This window comes from Vulpes vulpes, chromosome 3 (genome assembly GCF_048418805.1).
Source record: "Vulpes vulpes isolate BD-2025 chromosome 3, VulVul3, whole genome shotgun sequence".
In the NCBI taxonomy this organism is placed as follows: domain Eukaryota; kingdom Metazoa; phylum Chordata; class Mammalia; order Carnivora; family Canidae; genus Vulpes; species Vulpes vulpes.
This window is the reverse complement of record NC_132782.1, coordinates 6,219,887-6,241,256: the sequence shown is the minus strand read 5'-3', so window position 1 is coordinate 6,241,256 and position 21,370 is coordinate 6,219,887. Positions and strand designations below refer to the sequence as shown.

The 21,370-nt window shown below is 40.4% G+C and overlaps 1 protein-coding gene and 1 pseudogene across 23 annotated transcripts in view; one reads left to right on the top strand and one right to left on the bottom strand.

Moving 5' to 3' along the window:
• The first annotated feature begins 334 nt into the window (after nt 1-334).
• The window catches only part of BAZ2B (bromodomain adjacent to zinc finger domain 2B), a 290,834-nt gene continuing 269,798 nt past the window's right edge, over nt 335-21,370 (top strand). For 15 of the 23 annotated variants that reach the window (XM_072751680.1, XM_072751670.1, XM_072751660.1 and 12 more), the window contains exon 1: nt 335-470. The gene's annotated coding sequence lies outside the window, so the exon portion shown is untranslated. The remainder of the gene's footprint in view (nt 471-21,370) is intronic. The other 8 variants (XM_072751661.1, XM_072751658.1, XM_072751682.1 and 5 more) reach the window with 1 other exon arrangement.
• Nucleotides 15,133-15,252, bottom strand: LOC112916585 (5S ribosomal RNA; annotated as a pseudogene).

Here is a 21,370-nt window from a genome sequence, read left to right as displayed (position 1 = left end):
CATTTATTATTGGAGCTGAAATGGTATAAACAATTCTCTCCCGTTTTTCCCTTGTTAACAGCAACTTTCATTGTTAGAGAGAGGAGCGAGAGAGAAGCCTTGCTGGTTGACGTCACTTGGTTCATGAAGCCTTCGCCCAGAAGTGAAGCTGCTGAACAAACCTTGAGGAGAATCATCTCCGGCTTCCATCTGCGGCCGGGTCGGAGCTGGTCGGAGCTGCTCGGGCGGCGGCGGCGGCGGCGGAGCGGAGCGGAGCGGGGCGGCGGGGCGGGAGGGCCGGGCCGGGCCGGGCCGGGCAGGGCAGGGCGCCCGGCAGGACCTCGCCTCCGCGCCAACTCTTTCTACTTTGCTTGCGGGAATAATAACCGGGACCAGGAGGCGGGGGGCTCCTGGACGCAAGAGTCGCCGCCCTGAGCCGCCTGGGCAAGGCGGAGACCTCGTCCGCCGCAACTCTCAGTCGGAAAGTAAAGGTGAGTCCGGCCTGTCGGGGCGCGCGGGCTGCGGGGGAGCCGCGGGCTGGGGCGGGCTGGGGCGGCGGCGGTGGTGGTGGTGGTGGTGGTGGTGGCGGTCCCGGCCCCGGCGCCCCCGCCCCCCCCCGCCCCCCCCGCCCTCCCCGCCCTCCGCCGCCCCCGCCCTCCCCGCCCTCCGCCGCCCCGGCCCCGGCCCCGGCCCCAGCCCTGCGCCCGCCGCCCCGGCCCGCGCCCGCCGCCCGCCGCCCGCCGGCCGCCCCTTTGTTGTGCTGGCGGCGAGGCCGGGGCGGCGCTCGGGGTCCCGCGCGGAGTCGGGCGCGGGGGACGCGGTCGGGGCGGGCGGCGGGCGGCGGGCGGCGGGCGCGGGGGACGGGAAACTTTACTCGGGCTGCGGGCGGGCGGGCGGGCGGGCGGCGGGGCCTTTGTGCGGGCCGCCCTGCCCCTCCGCCTGGCCCCGCCGCCCGGCCCCGCCGCCCCGCTCCGCCGCCCCGCCCGGCCCGGCCCGGCCCCTCCCGGCCCCGCCGCCCTCCCCGCCGGCCTCGCCCCCCGCGCCCCGCCGGCCGCCGCCGCGATGGCCGCCGCTCGCCGGGAAGCCCGGGCGCCCCCGCCGCCGCCGCCCCCTGCCTCCGCCGCCCCCTGCCTCCGCCCCCTGCTCCCCCAGGGCCGAGGGCCTGAGCCTGCCCGCCCGCCCCCGCGCCCGCGCCGGCCCCTCGGCTGCCTCGGCGGGGCTGGAGCCGCGGGGCTGGGGGGCGCCGGGGCAGGTGGGGCCGGGCTGGGCTCCGGCGCGTCCTCGGGGCTGCGCGGGCGGAGAGGAGCTGCCCCGGCCCGGCCCGGCTGCTGCGGCCCCGCGGCCCCCGCCCCCCCGCCCCCCGCTCCCGCTCTCCGCCCCCCCCCGCTCCCCCCCCCGGTGCCCCCCGCACTCCGCCCCCCCCGCCCCCCCGATCTCTCTTTTGTGCGTCGCGTCCCGGCGAGGACGGCGGCAGCTGCAGCCCTGGCCGAGTCGCCGGGCTCACCCCTTTGTGCGCACCGCGGGAGCCTCCATTTTCCCCTGCCCTCCGCGCGGCGGGCGTTTCGCCATCTTGGGCGATTTTTATTCCCAAGCCTCCTTTTTTCCTATTTTTGAGGGAGGGAAGGAGACCTCAGGAAGGCGGGGGGCGCGCCTGGATAAGCCTCAAAGTTCAGGGGATGTTCGGGGCCAGTGACGTCATGTAAACTTTACCGAGAAATTGTCCCAGGAGCGAAAGCCCCACCCGGCGGCCCCGGCTCCGGGGCACCGCGCAGCGCTCGGGGACCGGCCTCGGGGGGTCCGGCCTCGGGGGGCCCGGCCTCGGCGCCGCCCGCGCAGGCCCGTCTCGGTAACAGGTGGGAGGCGGCCGAGCGCTGCCCGCGGCGTCGTGTCCCGGCCCGTCCGCCCGCCCCCGCTGCAGGCCCGGAGCCGCGTCCACCGCGGATGCGCTTCGCCCCGCCCGGTCCGCCCCGCCCGGTCCCTGTCGCCGGCCGCTGTGCTTACGGGACACGACGCGGGTTACCGAGACCCCCTTTTGCGGCGAAATGGTGTGTGTGTGTCGTACGCGGTCCCCGGCATCCGAGAAGGACGCACCGCCGAGGCGCCGGGCACCTTGAGGCTCAGACCCTCGTCTTAGACGGCGCTCGAGGCGCCCAGTGCTGCGGGCTGCGGGCCCCTCGCCAGCCATGAGGGAAGATAAGCAGCAAAAACGAGTGTCGTTTCATCTGTTGTCTAAAATAGTTTTCACCTCCCAGGAGTTGGGCCGGTCACGTGACCGGCCTTGAGGCCCCGCCGGGCCGGGCCGGGCCGGGCCGGGCCGAGCAGAGCCGGGCGGTCCGCGAGCGGGAGGCGCGGGGGGCCGCAGCGGCCGTGGGCCCGTCCCGTGGGCCTGTCCCGTGGGCCCGTCCCGTGGGCCCGTCCCGTGGGCCCCCGGACTCCTTTCCAGTCGGCACCTTTACTTCCAACAAGGACAGGAAAGTGTCTGTATCTGATTTGCATTCTCTTTGTCTTCTGGGCTGGGGAAAAAACACTGACTACAATTAACTTAAAAAAAAAAAAAAAACTGATAGAAGCGATGCTGAATACATTGAAAAGGTCTGTGAGACAGGAAGACCCACCGGGTGCGCGCCGGGATGTTGGATCCCTCGCGGCCTTCCCCGGGCCGCCGTTGGCCGCGTTACTCACCTTGGAATTTGCTTCATGCAAAACGCTGCACTGAAAGCTTGACCGGGTCGAACGTCTGCCGTTTATGTGAGTTGTAGGTAGGTGAAAAGTGTTCAAATAGTTAAAAGCACATAGAACAGATGGTTTTAAATTATACATGCAACAAAGGACTAAAAGATTTGGCAGATTATAAACGGCAAGCAACAGAGGATAAGCAGTTTAAGGAAACGGTAGCTAAGTACGTTTGACGTCCCACACCTATTGTAAACACTGTACATATTGTCACTGTGCTGCATGATCCATAATTTAGCCAACAGGGAGTCATTCGTGAGTTTCAGATAGAAAAAAGTCAAGTTTTACAAATGTTTGAAATGGGTGGCTGGATATAAAATTATTTTGAACCTATGGTGACAAGTAAGAGTCTCTTAGGGGAGGTGATCAAATTGTAGGCTGTAAAAAGAAAGTTATCTATCAGGGCTTAATATCGCCGTATTCATACAATGGTTTGGAGAGAAGTAGGAGTAGGTACATGCTTTAAAATCCAGAGAAGAGTATCTTTACTGTTCTTAGATGTTAAACTACTGCTGAACTGTAGTAGCATTTATTCTTTCAGACGCTACTTAAAATACTTTTAGCGTATTCACTCTTGGAAACACATTTATTAGGATACTCTTGACATAGTTCACTAGGTACTTACTGAACGAAGGAAGAATCTATTTTGTTATTTTTTGAGTTTTGTACATTATGATAACTTTTTCTTGGTGAATGTAGTTTGCTCTCAATTTTTAAAATGTAAAGGTTTTAATGTAGTTTTTGGCTTTCTAGAAGGAACTGCGTAGAGTTAGCATTTTTCAAGATTTAAATTAACAGAGTATTCAGAAATTTGTTTTTATTTTTATGTCATTTATTTAAAATGCGTTTAAGACTGTAATGGAAACCTTGGAATTTTAATTCTGTTGCCCTTTCTCTCATTTCTTTGTTTGCATGTTTATTATAGAACTGCAGTGTAAAGGAGCAGATGTTTTGCCAAACATCCTGATGTGTTGCTTTTTCTTATGGGAGTGCATAACTGTTCCTTCTGATGCATCAACTTGACAGCTGGTTGATTTCATGGAGCTGCTAAGAAGCCATTAGTGGTGTCATTGAATTGAAACAGAACAGTCACTCCCAGCTTGAACTGCAATTGTTAATGTCTTTGTTGCTACTTTTGTGTTACTATACAAGATGTAGGATATAACAGTTGCATGAAAGTTCCTGTTTTCCGTCTCATCTCCTTGAATTAGTGAAACAGTGTGTTAAACTTGGTTACTTTTAGGTTTAAAGATTTCTGAAAGGAAAAGATTTTAAATTGTAGTTTCTGAGTTTCTGACCTAGTCTTAGCTAGGACTACCAAAACAAGTGATTCAACACAAACAAAATAATGTGTGATTTTGACCCCTAGTTGAAATTCTATCATCTTGATGATTTTTAATATACTTGGTATCCTGAGGGATTAATTAAATTACCTAGTTAGGCATTCTAAGAAGTTTTTGATTATATAAAATTAAGTATTTCATACCATAAGGTTTTAAAAAGTTGTGCTCTATTTAATAAATGTTGACTTGTTTGATTAAATATTTAACATTTTGTTACGGAAAGTGATCAGAAGAGAAAAGAAGTAGTGAGGAAATGGGCAGTTTTATGTTTAATTTTCTTTGTAAGGGGATGAAGATATTAAGTAATTTAATAGTGCTCATTTAATGATTTTTAAAAATTGAAATTATATTGTTATTGTACTAGTAACTTTTTATGATACACCTTTCACACCGGTACTAAGTGGTCTCAAATCATCCCATTGATACCTAAGTGTTTTCTATTTATTTATTTATATGGTGGGAGGGGAGATAGAATGATCATTCTTTATTCTTCCTCTTTCCTAACACAGAAGACATAGTTTTTTTTGTTTGTTTGTTTGTTTGTTTGTTTTAATGTATAAAAAACCTTTAGGATAAGAAGTGTAAGGATATGTGATGTAGTTTATCACTGTGTCAGGAGATCTCTTCTAGTTCTAGTATTTACTCATTTTTAATTTTTAAAGCTTTAAGTACGATAAGCATTTAAACAGTTTTTCAAAAGGCATAAAATTTATGACCTTTAAAATAGTTTGCCTTTAATAAAACTTAACATGTGAAGTTAGTGATTAGAATATATGATTTGCTGAGTTAAATACCGTTAAAAGAACTTTTTATGCAATATAAACAAATTGTAAACACTTCTAATATACTGCTGAGTGATTCTCGAATTATGATTTCCTGAAATTACAAGTTTATAAAGATGTTTTCCTTTTAAATAGATCATACATGTCTAAGACTTCTTTCTTTCAAGTAATACGCTTTCTCGACTCTTTTTATATAATAGCCATATATAGTTCCTTAAAGAGAAAATCATTCTGCTACCTTAGCCTATGATTCAATTTTTAAGAAATATACTTATTCTTAGCATTTGTGTCAAGGCAGGTGTTCATATAAGCTAAGTTATGGTAAATTGTATATTAAATATAAACTTTTATTTTAAGGGAATCTCAATGCCTAGCCCTTTTTTTTTTTTTTTTTTTTTACAGGTAAGTAGTCTTAATTGTAGTGTGGATCAGCATCCCATTGTTTAAGTAGGAATTGTTCCACATTGGGTGACTCTAAACAGAAGAGTCATAAAAAGTTTAAACTTTATATGTTTTCCTGTTGGCCCTATTAACTTTGCAGTTATGGGCATAAGTATGATTAATTTATCATTACATATGGAATTAGAAAGTTTTGGCAACATCTTTGCTGAAAGAAAAACAAAAGGAATTTGCATGACTTTCCAAGTCTATTTTGAATGTTATGTGAATTGTGACAGTTCACAATTAACAGTTTGAGATGAAAAATATTTAATAGTCTTGATATTATAAACAGAGGTTTTAGAATGAATAGGCTTTTATAAGAGTATGAGGTGAAAATAAAATTTTTGTCACACTTATTTAAAAACTTACTGTATAATATAGGGTGTTTTCTATCTTTTTTTAAATTAATGCTTTTAAAATAGTTGTTTTTATGATTTATGAAATTTGATTTGTATTTTGGTTTTTGGATGCCTTTCATTAAAAAATTAAGTGTTAGAGATAATAATAATAATGAAGGTAATAAATAGATAAAGAACCTTTACTAATTTTGTGTGTGCAGATGTATGCATTTATATTTAAGGAAAATGAAGCATTTGGTTTAAAGATAATTATTGCATTGGTACTTCAGCTATGTGTAGGCATAATTGTGTGTTTTTCCTCTGTTTTCTCCTCTTAACACTTTTCCACAAGCATGCACTCATTAATCAAAGACGGTGCACTCCTGCTGAGGGCAGAGAGGTTCATCAAATTGGCAGTCAGTTTGGTGTAAAGAACGGTGTACTGAAGCTCTTAACTCACTGGGACATAAATAAATCTAAGGTCTTTGTATGCAAACCCTGGAGGTTAATACTGTATAATTCAATGTCCTGTCTTTGTTTTTATGATTGATGTTTTTAAATGTTTCAAGCTTGATGCAAGTCTTCTAGTAGGTCAGGTCTGACATTCTGATTGGCTGAAGTAAGAAAGCATTAGGTTGTCAGAAGGACTTTGAGTATGCTGCAGAGATTTTGATTTTTTTTTTTTTTTTCCCCTACGAGATCATTGTCATATTGCCTGAGCTGTTATAGGAATGTACCAATGATTGACATCCCCCACTGTGATAATGGACCCAGTGCATGAAATGCCAATAGTTTGGTCCTATTTGTTCGGAAGCTTACTGCTATTTGTATCCTTAACAGAGCTAACATGTAGAACAAGCAAAACTACTGGGATTTCTCTGTAGAAATAGTGCTGGGATTTGGCTTTAACATGAATTGGTTGCATATTCATAATTTAAGAACAGCTGGTTACAGCAAGCACATAGTCATTTGCAAGCTATTATAAACCATTCCACTCACACATGGAGCCTGTGCTTGGTGATTTTTTTTTTTTTTTTTTTTTTTTTTTTTATTGATCTACCTGCATTTAAAATCTGGTCACTGCTGCTACAGAAGCTCTTCATTTTAGCTGTGTTTGCAACATAGAACAGCTTCAATTTTAAATATTTAATTTAAACTAAATGCAGAATAAAAAGAAGCAGCTTTGAAAGAACCAAGTGTAAAAGGTCAATAACGCATTACCCATCATATATCTCATCTTGGCCAAAAACAAACAAACCTAGATTACACAGCGATTGTGATTTTGGGGAAATATGTTTTACAATTTTATCCATAGATAAGTAACTGAATTATCTTTGTTTTAAAAATGTTGTTAATTATATTTTGCTAGTTATCTATAGTTTTAGGTAACAACGCAAGGAAGGAATAGACTGTGATTGTCATTGTTATAAAACAATTTCATGTAATATACAGAAACAAGACAGTACTCTTTAGTTTACGAGTGGTGTAAGATGAGATAGAAAAGAAGAGCAACAAGACATTATAATTTGATTAGGATAATGCTACTCCTAAAACCAGAAAGCTGCATTAATTTTTTTAGTGGAAATCTAATGAGGACTCTCTTCTTCTGCTTTTTGGGTCCCTTCTGGAATATTAGGCACGGCTATGCTTTTACAGTATTTAAATGATATGTGTGTAAACTAGTCCACCTGTAATAGTTTCCTGCATGTTGTGCTGCCTAGCCGTGGCTGATGAAAGAGGAGAAAACCTCTATATCCCACGCTTTCCGTGAGAAGAGTGGGAGGGGAAACGTTAAATGTGATTTCAGATATCCTTGTAGGAATCTCGGGGAGCTCTGCCTTGATTTGTGTATGTTAAAATAAGCGGATACACGAGTGATTTACAAGGATGGTGATTATATTGAGCCTTCTACACAACACAGTATTATGTTCACATGTGCATGTATGTGTTTGTCCCCATGCTAGATGATGAAGTAGCTTTCAGCACTTCAAGGTTGAGTACCACTCCTAAGAGTGCATTTTACTCTTTCTTGGCTTCACAAATGGCTGGATGTGTTGGTAATATAATAGAATATATGGCCAAATTTAATCTAGCTGAAGTGGGCTGCACTTTTTTTTCTAAATAATAAATTCAGAGGTTATTAAAGGACGATGTGTTATGTTTTAGTTTTGAGTTGCATATAATAATAACTTTATTACACAGTTAATTTGCTATTATTTGAGGTTTCATTAATCATTTTGTGAATTATTGTATGATTTTTTTTTTCTCTGCGTTTTGACTGTTGTCCTTTCAGTCGTTTTCCTGCTCCAAAGAATCTCATCACAGAATAAACTGAGGAAATAAAGGGAAGTAAAATTCAAATAAGTTTTGTTTCCCTTCCTCTTCCGCTTGATAGATCTGAAGGAGAGAAGTTGTCTACCTTTTTTTGGTTCTCATTACAACAGATAATTCTATTCAGATAAAAAGAAAGGTGAGGTAATGAACTCAGTTTCTAAAATATTAGTAACCTGTGGGGGTGGTGGCTGGCTGGCTCAGTCTGGAGAGAGGAGCATGTGACTCTTGATCTTGGGGTCATAAGCTCAAGCCCCACATAGGGTATAGATGTTACTTAAGTAAAACTTTAAAAATAAATAAAATATTACTAACCCAACAAAACAGTAGGAAGTGTGGCCATTACTTGAAAGATGAATTGACTCAGCAATGACACACACAGGAGAATCACTGGTATTTGATACACTTGTATTGTTTTAGTACCAATAATAGGGGGAAATGTGGGACGGCTACTTTCATTCATCAAGTTTGTCCTGAATACAGTGTTCAGCATTTTCGGAGAGCTATGGTTGAAACTTTGTGAAAGCTCAGAATAGGGGCGAGGTGACTTCTGGTTGGAATCATTAGAAAAGGCTCTTTTGGCTTGGGTAGCATTAAATTAGATCAACAGGAATGAGTAAACTGGAATATTTAGAGATCAGGAAGAAAGGATCCAATAAAAGAAGGGAATTATGAGCCCCTCATAGAACAAATAAATAAAGCGAGGTCTGTTAGTTATCTGGAGTGGTTGAGTAGCCTTTTTGAGGTTATCCCAACCTACACCTTCCCTCTCAGAAGAGAAAGAAAATGTTATGGGATCCTTCTTTCCTCCATTGCTTTCAAGAATGCTTGGCTTTTTCTGGTGAAGGCAGGTTAATCAGTTCCAAATCATCTGTTTCAGTGATAGCCTTGTTGTTTGTGGAGGCCATTTTAAAATTGACAGAACTGCCCTGACTGATCAGAGTTATTGAAATACTGTGTTCCTTTCTCCTTCATTCTTTTCCAATGCTTTGTAAATGTTTTTTGTTTTTGTTTCTGTTTTGAAACATAATGCATGGTCATACCTACTAAGAACATTGAGCAAGAGGACACCTGTTTCCCTTTTCTCAGTTTATTGGTGAAGAACTAGCTTTCAGAGGGAATTTGATGACTGACCCAATTAACACTTTTACTTCTTTTAGTTACTTTGGATGAATAAAGAGGATAGACTGGCTAAACTGCCAATAATAGAAATATCCATAAAGACAAAAAGAAAATGTATAGCCGCTATTTATAATTACATTAGTAGTGAATTTCACTAATAATAGAAATACCATTTAAAATAGTACGGGGGTGGGGCAGCCCGGGTGGCTCAGCGGTTTAGCGCCGCCTTCAGCCCAGGGCCTGATCCTGCAGCCGTGGGATCGAGTCTCACGTAGGGCTCGATTTTATTTTAAATAAAATAAAATAAAATAAAATAATATGAGGCACGTGGGTGGCTCAGTCAGCTAAGCATCTTTTTTTTTTTAATAAAGATTTTATTTATTTATTCATGATAGCCACACACACACACACACACACACACACACACAGAGAGAGAGAGAGAGAGGCAGAGACATAGGCAGAGGGAGAAGCAGGCTCCATGGAGGAAGCCCGACGTGGGATTCAATCCCAGGTCTCCAGGATCACGCCCTGGGCCAAAGGCAGGCGCTAGACAGCTGTGCCACCCAGGGATTCTTAAGCATCTGACTCTTGATCTCAGTTCGGGTCTTGATCTCGGGCTCATGAGAACAAGCCCTATGCTGGGCGTGGAGCCTACTTAATAAAAGTATGAAAAGGAAAGATTAAAAAAAAAAAAGTCATACACAGATGTGTAAGGTCTTCATTTTCAGGAGTTAGACTTTTCCTAACTTCATTATTACTCCACTAAGATAATGAAATTCATTTCATTTTCATTATTTACAATGTTGTGATGACCATTTACTTGCAAGAGATGTGCTAGAAGAAAACCTTTAAGACGTCCACATAATTCTTTCTTTAAAAAAAAAAAAAAGATTTTATTTATTTATTTATTCATAAGTGACACACAGAGAGAAAGAGAGAGAGAGGGGCAGAGACACAGGCAGAGGGAGAAGCAGGCTCCACGCAAAGAGCCCAATGTGGGACTCGATCCTGGGGCTGCAGGATCATGCCCTGAGCTGAAGGCAGGCGCTCAACTGCTGAGCCATCCAGGGATCCCCCACATAATTATTTCTTGTATGATGAGGTGTTTTGAGATAAAGGTGGAAATGAGTAGAAATAGAGGGCTATCCAGTGTCTGAGTTTAGAGAGGAGCCATACTTTTTCTAGTTTCCATGATGACATGGTTATTGAAACATACTTTTGGACTTCCTTGGGGAAAGGATTACTGTTGACATGAACTATTGTGGCAACATATGAAAGAGCAAAGCCCATTTTGAGCATCTGAAGAATATCAGGGAGCAGCCTGTAAGTCACAGGACGATGTGTTTCTTCTTCTATGGGTTAGTGTACCATACTGGAAGAAATAGGGTATGCCAGGTAACAGTAACAGGTAGAGGTTGTGGGTCAAATCTCTTTAAAAGAGGGGTTACTGTAGAGCAAAAGGAAGTGTGTCGTTAGGGGGTGGGTAGTAACAACATCAAAAAGAGGAGACAGTTTTAAAGAAGGCTTTTAAATGAAGTTAAGAGAAATGGAGCACTGTGACACAATTTAGTCCTCAGGAAAGTCTCAAGATTTTCTCCATTGTGGCCTAAGTACCTTAGCATTAACTTCTTATGCATTGTCATTAATATTTTCAGCAGCTTATTGAGAAAATAATTCTTATCTATAATCATACCTTGGGGATTTGAAGTAGGAATTTGAAGGGTTAGGGAAGGGCTGTGTAAACAGCCGGTCCAGGAAGAGAACATGCAATACTTTGGCCAGTTAGGTGAAAGCTTTCTTTCCCTTCCCTTTCCAGAAAGACTATTCATAGATGTACTGCCAGAATTCAAACAAGAGAAGAATTGGTTTAAAGAATTTGTAAGTGCTTTTGTACCATGTGTGAAATGGGACGGTAGGCATAAGGTATGCCCAGGGTCCTAGACAGAATAGGAACCTTCCAGTATTTGGGTTTTTTGGGTTGTTGCTTTTCATGAAGTATTCTGTTGACATAGTATCTTGAATTTGACCTTTCTCACTTTAGTGCGAGACACTTTTTGTGAAATAGGTCAATTTTTTTTTTGCAGTTTATTGCAACTATTTTATTCTTAGTAGGTAGCATTTTACATGTTTCAGCTTAAGTCCAGAGGTACCAACTAAATTAATTACATCTACCTGGGTAGAAACGCATGCTGCTTTCTGTATTTGTTAATGTCAGGACTTCACAAGAGACCTGAAAGTAATCCTGTAGTTACCCATGGAAACGAGTAAAAATCACTTATTTTTTCATATTTCTTACTATTGTGATGTGCTCATAGTCACATATTAGGCAGTAGTGATTAGTTAAATAAATTGGTCACTGAATTGAGAACCAGAATCGGGCTGACATCTATTTCTTAGTAACTAGAAACAATTTAAAGTGCTCAGAAATGAAATGCATAGCCCATAATATCCTCAAGGAGGCATAATTTACTTAGGGAGAAAGGATGTACCTAAAGTGCTGTTTCATCTTTTGTGATTTTAGCCCATTGAAATTCAATTATTTACGTTGGAAAAATTGGAACTGGGAAAGGAAAAACAATTTCAGTAACCACCATTCATTCAGTGAAGTTATTTATAGGCAGGATACAGGAGTCAGATACTCTCTGTTCCTGGGTAGCTCTCATGGTGTGGCTCTTATGTCTTAATATAAATATTTTTTTTGTATATCATAGTTCCTAAATGCAGGCCAGCTATGAGTATCTGGAACTCCATTACGTGAATGACATCTACTTTAGTGCTGGCAGTCAAACTGTCTGTGTTGGACTTGTTTGAGAGACCATTTATCTGTCTCAGTATGGTTCATGTCAAAGATAATATTTACTATATTTTGATATAACCTACTGACTAGAACCTATCCACATTCCCCTCACCCCCCCCCCCCCCCCCAATTAGATGAACCTCTACTGGGAGCACATGAGTGGCTCAGTTGGTTAAGCATCTAACCTTTTAATTAATTAATTAATTAATTATGTTTATTTATTCATGAGAGACACAGAGAGGTAGAGACATAGGTAGAGGGAGAAGCAGACTACCCGTGGGGAGCCTGATGGGGAACTCCATCCCAGAATCAGGCCCTAAGCGACCAGGTCCTGAGCTGAAGGCAGACACTCAGCCACTTGAGCCACCCAGGTATTCAACTCTTGATTTCAGCTCAGGTCTTGATCTCTGTCATGAGTTCAAGAACATGAGTAGGCTTGGGGCCTACTTTATTTTATTTTATTATTTTTTAAAGATTTTACTTATTTATTTGAGAGAAGGGGGGAGAGAGAGAGAGAGAGAGAGAGAGAGAGAGAGAGAGAGAGAGAACACAAGTTGGTGGGAGGGGCAGACAGAGAGGGAGAAGCTAGCTCCCCACTGAGCTGAGAGTCTGATGCAACAGTAGTGGGTAAGGGGAGGCTCCATCCCAGGTGCTTAGGATCACAACCTAAGCTGAAGGCAGATGCTGACTCAGGCTCTTACTTGACTGAACCACCCAGGTGCCATAGGGTCTACTTTAAAAAAAAAAAAAAAAAAAGAGTGTTTGCTGTTATATGAAGGTAGCATGGTCCAGGATAGTTCATATGCTTAAGTATTGCTATTGATACCCCAGAATGTAAAGAGAAGAAATTGGTTTGGAATTAAAAGTGTTCAAGGAGATGGTGAAACTTCAGTTGATTTTTGAAGGAAGTAGTAGGTTTTTTAAAAAATTTAATTTAATTTAATTTTATTGATTGATTGATTGAGATAGATATTTTAGAACAGCAACCTGAACAAAGGAGAGGATGATGTAGGAAACTTACCTAACTAAATGTTTGTAATGGGAGATAAAGTTACAAAGGGGAGTTTAGGTTAGCTAATAGATTTTTTTAAGCAGAGATGTGATGTGATTAAAAATTTAGAAAGATAGATTTGGAAGAAATCTGTTAAATGTGTAGAAAGCAGGGACTATTAAAAGAAAGACCAGTGACTTCTGAAGAAATTCCAGTGTTAGGTGGTAATGATTAGACTAATAGCAATAGAATGGGTAGAAGGTTATACATGAGCTACATAATACTTTAAAGGAATAGAGTTGAGTAGTGTGGGGAGGTTGGAGATTGTATTACCTTGCATGCAGATCTATTTCTTACGAATATAACAATAATTTGATGTAGCTAAACATTTATTTCCTCCTTTCCAGATACTGAAAGCAAGAGGAAGAAAGACTGGGGGGTGGGGGAGGCTAGGTAGCTCATTCAGTTAAACATCTGATTTTGGACCAGGGCAGATCTCAGGGTACTGGGATTGAGCCCTGCATTGGGCTCCCCTCTCAGTGGGGAGCCAGCTTGACCCTCTGCCCCTCCCCTTGCTTGTGCTGTGTCTCTCTCCCAACAAACAAGAGAGATTGACTGTGGCTTACCACTTGCCAGTGTTAGATACTGTTTCTAATACATCATAACAGTCTCATGATGAGTTTAGCTTAAACTTTTTTAAAAACCCTTCTACTTCACTCGTGGTATCACGAAGATGTATGAAGATGAGTACTCACATACAGTTAGGTTGATATTTTCCTTTTTTTTTTTTTTTTTTTTTGTATTTATTGCCCTGCATATGTTTAAACCATTGCTAAACATCACTTTCTGAAAACCAGTGGGAGATAGGAGGAAGCATGTTCTAAACATAAACATACCATACTTTTTATGGATCCCTGAGGATAGACTTTCATGAATCCATGCTTTTGCACATGATGTTCCCTGTATACAATTTTTATTCCGTCTCTTTTCTGCTTGGTAAAATCTGCTTATTTTCTAAGACTTCTTAAGAGTTATTTTTAAAAAATTTTCCCAACCCCGTACCTCCTCACAGGATTATCTGATTCTTCCCTTGTGCTACACTGGAATGCTAATAGTGGAGCACATGGTTGTGCATACAGATAGATTGATTCCTTACTTCCGACCTTTATAGATATGCTTCAGTGCACATTTTTATGCATAGTACTTTTATTTGTTGCTGTTTGATATTATTTCATAGGATAAATCCCTAAAAATGCAATTATTGGGTTAAAGGCTGGGAATACTTTAAGGCTCTTAATATATGTATTGTGAACTTGGCCTTTGAAAGGATTATATGAGATTATCTTATTTCACTAGTAGTATATAACCATACCTATTTCACTACACCTTCATTGGATTGGGTCATATTCATCATTTTTAGCCATTTGCCGAGTCCATTGTAAAACAAAACAAAACAAAACTGTACCTTATTTAATTTGCGTTTCTGTGACTAATTAGAATGAACATCTTTTAGTAAATATGCTTCTCTTTTGTGATTTGTCTTTGACATTGCCTGTTACTACACAGAGGTTTTAGTATGTTGATTATAAGCTATTTATAAATTCTAAGTATTAATGATATTATGCTTTTATTATATTTATTATAATTCTTTAGCTTTTTAGTAGTTTTTTATTTCCAGAAATGTGAAATGTCATTTCTTCATCTTTTAAAACATTCTTTCCATTTTTAAGCTTAAAAAATGTCCTTTTCCCAGGGCACCTGTGTGGCTCAGTGTGTTGAGCACCTGACTCTCGGTTTTGGCTCAGGTCGTGATCTTGGGGTCTTGGGATCAAGCCTTGCTTCAGGCTCTGTGCTCGGCATGGAGTCTGCTTGGGATTCTCTCTTTCTCCTGCCACCCCTAACACCCTACTTGTGCGCTTTTGTAGTGTGAGTGCACACCCACCCTCTCTCTCAAATAAATAAATAAATAAAAATCCTCCTCCCCAGAGTTTTCATAGACACATTTCATATATTTATTTTGTTTTTTTGACATATAATTCTAACCATTCCTTTTTTCTTTTTTAAAAAAAAAATATAGAATCTATTTATTCATGAGAGATGGAGAGAGAGAGAGAGAGAGAGAGAGAGAGAGAGAGGCACAGAGACACAGGCAGAGGGAGAAGCAGGCTCCATGAAGGGAGCCCGACCTGGGACTCGATCCCGGGACCCCAGGACCCCAGGATCATGCCCTGGGCCGAAGGCAGGCGCTAAACTGCTGAGCCACCCAGGCATTCCAAGCCTACAGCACCCAGTAGTCCCAGGCGGTCTCCCATCCGAGTACTAACCAAGCCTCACCCTTCTTAGCTTCTGAGATCAGACAGAGATTGGGTGCATTCAGGGTGGTATGGCCGTAGACACTTTTTTTTTTTTTAAAGTACATTTTCTGCCCCAAGTGGTGCCCAAACTCCTGACCCTAAGACCAAGAGTTGTGTGCTCTTGCCAAAAGAGCCAGCCAGACACTCCATTTCCCATTCCTTTTTGCTAGTAGAACTACCCTTTAATGCCTATCTTAAGGCCCAACCTCCTGTTAACAGTATCTATACCACTAAAAAAATGTTTTGTACTCTAAAAAATCTCTATTACAAGGAATGTTGAATTAGATAACTAAAGGTCAACTTTTTGATTTGGTTCTACCTCTTGTAATAGAATTCTTTATAAAAATATTAATTTTATTAGATAATACTGAGCATATTAAAAATAAGTTTTCCTTGATAAGTTTGGGTCATCTTCCTGGTCAATAATTCTATTATACTTACTAGATGTCTGAATTATGACTATTAAAATATAACTTAATGAGAGTTTATTTTTTAAAGGTTCAAGTTATATTTGTGCCATATTTGTTTATGACAAAAGTAAATTGTGGAAGCAACTCCGTAACTTGCCAGTTTTCCTTCTTAATCATATTCATTGTCCTTTGATTTTTTTCCTTTATATTCATTTTGTTTATTTTCTAGCATTTAAAAAATTGAGGTACAAATGGCATACATTGTCAGTTTCAGATGTACAAGACTTTTAAAAGTGTATTTTTGACTAAAAATTTCTCAGAAGTTTTGAAAAATACAGAAAATATTAAGATAAAAGTCTCAAATGTCCAAAGTTCTTTTACTTCCATTTTTATTTTATACTGAAGTTTATTTAATGAAATGAAAGTCTTCATAAATGAAAAAAACCCAGCAAGTTAGTTTCATAAACCTTTCCTCTAAGAAGAAAATGAGGGGCACTAGCATAGGGTGAAATGGTTTTGTGATACCAAGTAAAAACAAATAAAAAAAAATCCTATTAAGCAAAAAAGGACATTGGTGACCTTGGCAATAATAGTTTTAGTGGAGTGTTTTGGACTAAAGCTAAAGAAATAGGACTGTGGGGTTTGGATAGTTGTTATTTTTTAAGGGAAATGAAATCAGCAAGTTTCTAGGAAGGAAATGTGGGCTTGAAGATGACTTTCTTAATGATGAGAATGAAAATAGAGGTCTAGGGATAGAGTTCAGAAATACTTTGAGAAGTGGGAAGACGTGGGTTCCAAACCCATGTTAGACTGACATTATCTACAAGGAGGGGTACCTCTGTAATTAATGAATGAGAATGAGAAGATGTGGGTGTGTTTAGCAATGAGTTTTGGAGCTTTGGTGGAAAGAAATTTCAGAGTTCAAGTTCCAAATATCAGAAATTCTTCAACTACAGGGGTGCCTGGGTGGATCAGTTGGTTAGGCATCTGACTTTTGATTTTGGCTCAAGTCATGATCTCACCGTCATGAGATTTTTTTTTTTTTTAAGATTTTATTTATTTATTCATGAGAGACACAGAGAGAAAGAGGCACGGGCAGAGGCACAGGCAGAAGGAGAAGCAGGCTCCATGCAGGGAGCCTGACGTGGGACTCGATCCCGGGACTCCAGGAACATGCCCTGGGCTGAAGGCAGTGCTAAACTGCTGAGCCACCCAGGCTGCCCACCGTCATGAGATTGAGCCCCTGTCAGGCTCCATGCTCATTGAGGTGTCTGCACACATACACATTCTTCCTCTCAAATAAATAAATAAATCTTAAAAAAAATTATTGGTGGTATCTGGGTGTCTCAGTCGGTTAAGCATCTGTCTTCAGCTCAGGTCATGATCCCAGGGTCCAGGAATTGAGCCCCACATTGTGCTCCCTGCTCAACAGGGAACCTTCTTCTCCCTCTCCTGCTACCCCTGCTTGTGCTCTCTCTGTCAAATAAATAAAATCTTAAAAAAAAAAAAAACAAAAAATAAAAATAAATTCTTGAATTAGAAATGCCTCTTTGCTGTTTTTTCATAAAACAAAGTTTTAATTTCTTATTTTATCTGATTATATCAGGAGCATTTTCTCATGTCATTGAATATTTTAAACAGTATATATTAGTTTATTCAACTACCCATGTTTGAGACATTTAAACTTTTTGATTAATGTATATTTCAATATATAATGAAATAATTTAACATCAAATGTCACTAAGTCTCTGTGCATATTGTAATTCATTTCATTAGGAAACATTCCTGGAGATTGAATCGCTGGGTCAAAGCATAATGAATGGTTTACATTTATACAGTGTCATTCTGGTAAATATTAACAACTGGTTTGTGTGTCTGGTGGGGGGAGTGTGATTTGTAATGTGTGTTCTTTTTCCTGGTGTAAATACTCCTGACGTAGTCTATTTCATTCTAACAGTTAATACCACTGAGCAGAGTTGGGATGTGCAGACACAGAATTATTATACAATATCTGTACCAAGCTGATACAATAGATGTAAATAACCTCCACAGCATAGAGAATAATAAAATGTGGTAAAATAATTAGAAGTGATAAGTTTTGAGTATTTATTACCTTATTTTTAATAACTTATTGATTTGTAAGTTTATATAATTTAATTTTTTTTAAGATTTCTGTATTTTATTTATTTTAAAAGATTTATTTATTTATTTAATGAGAGACATAGAGAGGTAGAGGCACAAGCAGAGGGAGAAGCAGGCTCCATGATGGGAGCCCGATGTGGGAATCAATCCCAGGACCCCGGATCACTCCCTGAGCCAAAGGCAGACGCTCAACTACTCGACCCCTGAGCCACGCAGGCATCCCTATGTTTTTATTTTATTTTATTTTATTTTATTTTATTTTATTTTATTTTATTTTATATTTTTTTCCTATGTTTTTATTTTATTTATTTTATTTTTTTTCTATGTTTTTATTTTAAAGAGAAAGAGTGAATGTGAGCAGGAGAGAGGCCAAGAGGGAGAGAGAGAATCCCAAGCAGACTCCCTGCTGAGCACAGAGCCTGACAGGGGCTCAGTTTCATGACTGAGACCATGGCCTGAGCCAAAACCAAAAGTCCAGATGCTTAACTGACTGAGCCACCCAGTAGTCCCTATATAATTTAATTTTTAATAATGACTGTGTTTAACAACTGGGTTGCAAAATTCCCCAGAATTTTAACAGTTGACTCTTGTGAACTTCTATGAGCAAGCTCCAGAACTTTACTCCTAAGTTATCATTTTTTTTCCTTTTCTCTTTTTCCTTTCCTTCTTCTTTTTTTCTTATACTTATTGTGGAATTCCCTCCCCCCATATTGTTATTTTCAATATAGGAAGGCTTACTCAGAAGACCAATGTTGCATTCTTTTTGTGTATGGCTCTACAGTTTGTTTTGCTTTCACTTACCATATATGGAATCTATTTAAGTGAAAGAGATGAAGTGTGAATACCCAGCTTTATTTTTTTTTCCCCACAGACTATTCAGTTTTCCCCAAAACACTGTGGAGTAATTCCTACTGGCCATTGATTGAATTACTCAACTTTCTTGTTGTTTTCTAATATTTTTTCAATTGATTTTATAGGACTTTTCATATATATAATCATGTATTATGCAAATGAAGATAATTTTGCTGCCACACTTCTAAGATTTATAACTTTATTCTGTGTAAAGAATAAAGTTGACTACTATTAACATTGAGCATGCCTTTATTTTTTTTCTGATTTTGAAAATGCTTCAAATACATCATCATTGTCTGTGATACTTGCTTTTGGTTTGTTAGATGTGTTTTTGAAAATCACGTTAGGCAAGTATTAATCTATTTCTATTAAGACTTTTAAAAAGCCAGTTAAAATTTAATTAAATGCATGGGCAACTTGGTAATTCTTGATGGCTTTCTCTACCTTGGTGTTTTTTAAGTTTGTTTTTCATTTTACAATTAGTGCTAGACAGAGGTTTAGATGATGGTTTTTAATATTTGGGATAAGCAACAAGATGACCTGTGAGTCAGTAAATTGGGATTGACCTAGGTGGTTTTAACTCAGGGTCTCTCTTGAGGTGGCTATCAAACTTCCACTTGGGATAGCAGTTATCTCAAAGCTCAACTGGGGCTGGAGGATCTAATGCCAAGCTCACATTGTTGTTGACAGTTCCTTGTTGGCTGTTGGTAGGAGGCCTCAGCTCTTTGTCACATGGTCATTTCCATAGAGCTCCTTCTGACATGGCAGCTTGCTTCCCCCAGAGTAATGAGAGACAAAGACAGAGGCAGCAACGTAGACTCTTTGGAGTGACAATGCTTTAAGAGAGGAAGAAGAAAATTTTGAGCATAAAGCAACTTGGAAAAAGTTATTGAACAGTTCAAAAAATCTAACAAAGTCATGATTTTGGATACTCCCAAACTTAAGATGACTCCAGGAATAATTAGAAACTCTGCTGAATAAATCTGTAGTCCAGATACATATGTATTTCATTGGTATAAAACAAATGTATATGAGAGGTTCATACCAGTATTAACAGGAGGCTTATTTTCATTCTTAAAGGTGGCTGCTTTGCTTGAAAATAAAAAGCCATATTAGAATCCACTATTTCAAAAAAGATCAAAGTCTAAAATGGAGTCCCAGTTAGGATTGCAAAATATGCTATCATATTTTAAAGCCTTAATTCTAGTACTATCCATTTTATGATGGAGGGTAAATCTGGACACTTGGTGACTTTAGAGTTTTGTTTAGTTTTGGTTTTTGGCCACCCATAATGGGAATGGAATCAAAATTTTTAGAGGTTATAATGAAAATGTGAAGACTTTTTAATGAAAACAATCAAGGAGAAAATACTAGACTGGCAGACTCCTTCCTTTGAGTATCTTTAAAATTATGTGAATTGTGATTCCCTTCCTCCTTTTCATATTTTACCATTTAGTACTTGACTATCCCTATATAACTTACCTTAAAATATTTGCTTCTGCTTCCTGAGTCTACCTTTGTTACCATAGAAACAGAAGTGGACGAGGGAAATTGGCAAGACAACCAGCAACTGAAATTAATGAGGATTCTTAACTCCTCACCTGTAGTTGTTGTGTTTCATTTACAACTCCTCTTTTAAAAATAAGCAATGTAAGGCCTGTTGAGTAGGAGAAAAAAAAAACCCTGAAACTGAACTCTCATTTGCTTCAGACTTGTTCTCTTGCCTAGAAAGCTATTAGGAAAGAATCTTTTTTTTTTTTTTTTAATTTTTATTTATTCATGATAGTCACAGAGAGAGAGAGAGAGGCAGAGACACAGGCAGAGGGAGAAGCAGGCTCCATACACCGGGAGCCCGATGTGGGATTCGATCCCGGGTCTCTAGGATCGCGCCCTGGGCCAAAGGCAAGCGCCAAACCGCTGCGCCACCCAGGGATCCCCGGAAAGAATCTTTTTAACAGCGTGGAAAAGAGTTTTCATTCTTGTGAATAGTTAGACTACTATCCATTCTGTGATGTTATACCTTTAGGTGTTTATCAGATGTTTTTCATTAATAGGTATTAAAATAACACATTTTCTAGGGAATGAGATGTGATATTATGTGATATAAGCCTCCTGTCGTCAATATGTTTTCGCACATACAATTTAAGTGAACCTGGAAAAATAGATATAGATCTTAAATCTGAAAAGGCATTAAAAACATTATGTATAATCAGTCTTTTATTTATCATGTCAAGAAATACTTTTTAAGTATTAAAAAGTATAAAGTTTTAAAATGTAAACTTTAAAAAGTCTATTAGAAACTTTTTAAAAAGTACTTCTTTGCATTTAAAAAAATTACACAAGTGATCTCTAATGCCTAATGCGAGGTTTGAAATCACAACTCTGAGGTTAAGACTGCATGCTCTATACACTGAGCCAGCCAGGTGCCCCTCCTTCTTCTTCTTTCTTCTTTCTTCTTTCTTCTTTCTTCTTTCTTCTTTCTTCTTTCTTCTTTCTTCTTTCTTCTTTCTTCTTCTTCTTTTTTTTTAAATTTTCTTCTTGAAATTTAGGTAAATGTGATGAAGTTCACATTGTGAAGAGATGAACTATTCAAGACCATTAGAAGTTTTCTTCCTTCAATGTTTTTTTCCCTTTTTTACAATTAAGAAATAACACATTTTAAAGAATTTTTTTTGCTTTAGAAACCTAAATTTAAGCTGCTTTCCTCTGGTTGCATCCTATAAAATTTTTAATTATATTAAATCTATAGGCATAC